The sequence below is a fragment of the Benincasa hispida genome, chromosome 8, assembly GCF_027475165.1.
Source record: "Benincasa hispida cultivar pf3 chromosome 8, pf3_genome.v1.1, whole genome shotgun sequence".
Classification (NCBI taxonomy): domain Eukaryota; kingdom Viridiplantae; phylum Streptophyta; class Magnoliopsida; order Cucurbitales; family Cucurbitaceae; genus Benincasa; species Benincasa hispida.
This window is the reverse complement of record NC_143485.1, coordinates 38,648,852-38,654,050: the sequence shown is the minus strand read 5'-3', so window position 1 is coordinate 38,654,050 and position 5,199 is coordinate 38,648,852. Positions and strand designations below refer to the sequence as shown.

The 5,199-nt window shown below is 38.1% G+C and overlaps 1 long non-coding RNA gene across 1 annotated transcript; it reads left to right on the top strand.

Annotated features, from left to right (window-relative positions):
* The first annotated feature begins 1,711 nt into the window (after positions 1-1,711).
* LOC120082408 (uncharacterized) lies at positions 1,712-3,418 on the top strand. The gene is made up of 4 exons (XR_005483165.2): positions 1,712-2,199; positions 2,291-2,426; positions 2,517-2,585; positions 3,175-3,418. It is a non-coding gene; the product is annotated as an uncharacterized LOC120082408 (long non-coding RNA).
* The last annotated feature ends 1,781 nt before the right edge of the window (positions 3,419-5,199 follow it).

The window sequence follows — 5,199 nt, the reverse complement described above, 5'->3', positions numbered from 1 at the left end:
GTCTAATGAATGTACCAGTAGTGTTCATGGATTTGATTAATAGGGTGTTCAAGGAATTCTTCGACACCTTTGTGATTGTTTTTATTGATGATATTTTGGTTTATTCTAAGATAGAGGTCGAGCATGAGGAGCATTTGAGAAAAGTTTTGGAGACATTGAGGGCCAATAAGCTGTATACTAAGTTTTCTAAATGTGAATTGAGGCAAATGTCCTTTTCAGGACATGTAGTATCGAAGGAAGATGTCGATATGGATCCTGCAAAGATCGAGGCACTTACGAGTTGGGCTCGTCCAACCACAGTCAGTGAGGCCCGACCGCGTGCGCAGTTTCCTAGGGTTAGCAGGCTACTATAAATGGTTTGTAAAGGACTTCTCTCGCATATCCGCCCCATTGACTCAGTTGACCCGGAAGGGAGCCGCATTTGTTTGGAATGAGGCTTGTGAAAACAATTTCCAAAACCTCAAGCAGAGGTTGGTTTCAGCCCCAATTCTTATAGTACCAGATGGATCAGGTGGTTTTGTCATTTACAGTGATGCGTCCAAGAAGGGGTTGGGATGCGTATTGATGCAGCAGGGCAGAGTAGTTGCTTACGCTTCACGACAGTTAAAAAAGCATGAACAAAAATCACTCGTGTCGGACAGAGATCCTCATTTCACGTTTAATTTCTAGAAAAGTCTTTAGGCAGCTTTGGGACTCGGTTGGATTTCAGTACAGCTTTTCACCCACAGACTGATGGGCAGACAGAGCGTTTGAATAAGATATTGGAAGACATGTTGTGTGCTTGTGCCATAGAGTTTTCAGGAAGCTGGGATGCTCACTTGTATTTAATGGAGTTTTCTTATAATAGTAGCTACCAGTCCACTATTGGGATGTCACCGTTTGATGCCCTATATGGGAAAAGTTGTAGGTCCCCTGTATGTTGGGATGAGGTAGGAGAGAGGAAATTTTTAGGACCTGAATTAGTTTAGGCCACGAATGAGGCAATACAGAAGATCAGGGCTCGTATGCATACAGCTCAGAGCAGACAGAAGAGTTATGCTGATGTAAGATGTAAGGACCTGGAATTTGAGACTGGTGTGAAAGTGTTCTTAAAAATGGCACCCATGAAAGGTATTATGAGGTTTGGCAGGAAGGGGAAGTTGAGTCTGAGATTCATTGAACCTTTCGAGGTCCTGGAACGAGTTGGCCTCGTAGCTTACCGTTTGGCATTGTTGTCTTCCATGTTTTGATGCTAAGGAAGTATGTGATAGACCCATCCCATATAGTTGACTTTGAGCCCTTGTAGTTGAATGAAAACTTGAGCTACGAAGAGAAGCCTGTAGAGATCCTCGCCATAGAGGTAAAGACATTGCGCCGCTGGGAAATTGCTTTTGTGAAAGTCCTGTGGCAGAATCACCAGTTCAAGGAGGCTACCTGGGAACGAAAGGATTAGATGAAGGCCCAGTACCCGAAGCTTTTTCAAGAATGAACTTTGGAGGATGAAAGTTCTTTAATGAGGGAAGGATGTAACACCCCTATTTTTTTTAGTAGTATTAATGTTATTTTAGTAATTTTTTTACTAATTGAGGACATTTTTGGAATTTTGGATCTTAAGTGTAATTGCGGGAATTTAGTTATGGACGTTGAAAAATATTTATGTTAAAATTGAATGGCAAGAGTTAAATCTTTTTTAAAGAAAGGGAGTTTAAAGAATTTATGTGGATTAAGAAAAGAATAAAATAAAATAAAATATATTTTATTTTATTTATTTTCCTTTTCTTTCCTATTTTTTCTTTTTCTTCCCCCTTCCCTCTTCTTCCTCACGCAGACTTAGCAGTCGCTCACTCTCGCCGCTGACCTTGACCGCCGCCCTCCTCAGCCCGTTGTCCAGACGCCAACGGTTCGACCTTAGCCACTTGCCGTCCAGGTTTTTGCCCTAGCCGACCACCCTTTGTTGCGTTTTGCTACTATTGCTACCCAGTCAACGCCCCACCGTTCGTCGAGGCCCGACCGCGTGCGAACCCCTCGACGGTCGTCGCTTCCAGATGCATCAGCAGTCGTTCCGACATTTTGATACCCGTGTCATTGTTCAAATCTGCTCCGCGCTGTTCCGGTTTGCCCTTCTAGCCGCTGTCCACCAGTATAGCAACTGCTAGCTGTCGGGTTCATCCTCTTCTACCGCCATTCCGTGGGGTTTTCGCCAGAAGCTTGGAATATGGGGTAAGATCTAAGATTTGTGTGTTTTCTTGAATGGGTTTGGTCACCCATTGAGTTTTGGTCTAATTTTGGTTATACCAATTATGTTGTGAAGCGTGGATTGAACTTTCAAGGTATCGGGAACCACTACCTAGTACGATTAGAGCTGGCTTTAGGAATTTTGGGTTATGAATAGATTGGAATCTCCGTGCTAAGCTTGGAATAGATTTCTGGATCAGCACATCGTTTGAGTAAGTTGTTTTGTGGCATATGAGGTATTTTCGTATTTGGAATTTAGTCCAGATTGTCGAACTTAATTTTTTTTAATTTTTTTTATTCAGGGTGCGATTCAAGAATTTTACTAAGTTAAAGGAGGGTGTAGATTACTTTTTGTTAGATTTAATTTCGAGGTAAGTAATCTTATTACTGGAACTGCCCACGGGCCATACTCTAGATGTATGCTAGCATGATAGATGAATATTATGGTAGAATAACAACATGATAGACTGATAGTATATTATAACCAATGTATGCTTTGGTAAAAGATCTGAAAGATTTATTTGTGCACCTAGACACTTGAATGCTAGCATGAGATGATACTTGATTCCATATGGTTGTATTTGATCTGAGAATATTGAGGTATACATGTATGTTGTAGAGCCATGATGTTGAGGTATATGTGTATGTTGTAGAGCCATGATGTTGAGGTTTGATGATTATGATGTTGAGACTGTGCAAATGTCCTTACTAATTAGTTAGATTCCCATTAGATATTGTGTTTTCTTCGAGATTCACCAGAGGTAATGGGCATACTTAACTACAGTAGGATAGGACTCAGTTTCCTTCTGTATCATGTGTATATGTGTCCCATGAGGACTAGAGCAGTTTATGTGTTTCACCAGAGGTAGCATCTAGAGGACATAGATGCCTAGCTTGACCCAGTAGCAAGATTACTTACTGAGTATTTTATACTCATTCGTTCTCATGTTGTTATTTCAGGTAAGGGTAGGGACGTGCCGATGAATGACAAGCGGAATCCGTGATCGAGCCATTGAGACCATTTTTATGCTTTCGCTCATAAGACTTAGATTTCCTTTTATGTTTTGCTAAATTTTAGTTTTGGTGTTTGAAACTTATTATTGAGAATTGTTTTTCGTACTTATTTATTAACCTTTATGATTTATGGGTACCCTATTGTTGTTTTAACATTTGCATTTAATTAAGGACTTTTGAACTCCCCTTATCTAATTAGCATTTATTTCACCATAAAAGAGTGTCGTTTTAAGTTCCATGCATGCATATTTTTTTTAGTAACGGCCTAACTTAAGTCCTAGGGAGTCGGATCGTTACAATTAACTTCATAGAATTCATAAAGTGATGATGATTCACTACCTTTATCTGGTATGAGCACCTTTACTTTCTTCTCAAGTTGATTTTCAACTTCTATCTTATATGTTTTAAAAACATTAAAACTTTCACTTTACTATATAATAAATATATATATTAATATTCACTACAGTCATCAGTGAATATGACAAAATATCACTTACCACCTCTTGTGGGAATACTTTTCATGTCACATACATCACTGTAGATTAAATCGAGTAGCATCATTACTTCTTTCCACAGATGAAAATGACTTTATAGTAAAATTTGATTCAACACAAACCTCACATTTGTGTCTATTATTAATATTAAAATTCAACAATAGTCCTAAGCTTACTATTCTATTTAAAGAATGATGATTGACATGTCCCAATCTAGAATACCAAATATCACACAACTCAACAATCTAAGTAGAAAAGTTGAAATTATTAATATCTTTGGCATTTGTGCCAATACATTCAAGTTGAACATGTCATCATTTAGATAGCTTTTTCCCTCATACATTCCCCATTTTTTCAAAATAACTTTATTTGACTCAAATACAAGCTTGAACCTAATTTTGTTAAGAAGGGTTATTGACATTAGATTCTTTCAAATCTCTGGCACATTCCACACATCATTGAGGGTAAGTATCTTTCCAGAAGTCCATTTAAGTAGGATCTTCCCTTTGCCTTCCACAGAGGTGGTTGAAATATTTTTCATGTACAGCTTATCGTTGCCATCTAGCTTCTCATATGTAATGAACAATGTCTTGTCCTTACAAAAGTGCCTAGTAACACTAGTATCAATCCACCAACCTTTGTTGTCTGATGCCATATTTACCTAAAAAATGACACCAATTAGATCGTCATTTTTCACGATATTGGCTTGATTGTTGGAACTTTGTTCCTTCTTATGTCTGCACATTGCAACAGTATGGTCACTCTTACCACAAGCCCAACAATTACCACGAATGCACTTACTAGCATCATTCCTTGACCCATTATTCACATTTTTCTTCTTAAAATTCTGCTTCTTGGGTTTATGTTTTAAAGCTTCAACAATATGAGCCTTGACTTCAACTTCTAGCGGATTTTCATCTCCATTTCTATTATCCTCTTCTAGACAGAGTTTTACCTCGAGGTTCTCCATGGATAACTCATTTCGCTTGTCTTTGAGATAACAATCCTTCCAGGAATGAGGTAACTTCTCAATCACAGCAGCAACTTGGAATGAGTCACTGATGTCCAATCCTTTACTTCCAAATAACTAATGATAATTTGCAATTTCATCGGATTGACTACCAACTTAGTATCAATCATCTTATAATCTAAGAATTTTACCACAAGAAATTTCTTAGTACCACCATCTTCTAGCTTGTATTTCTTGTCTAATGCTTTTCACAATAGTTTTGACATATTGTAGGCATTGTAATAGACATTATACAAAGTGTTCTCAAGACCACTAAGTATATAATTACGACATAGGAAGTCTGAATGCATGCATGCTTGCTTTCAGCTTCTGTTTCAAGTGTTACAGCTTCTGACGGGATAATTGGGCAATCTTTCTTTAAAATATGAGCAAGATTTAGTCTAGTGAGATAGAAGATCATCTTCTATTGTCACCTCTTGAAATTGTCTTCCTTGAACTTATCTGAGT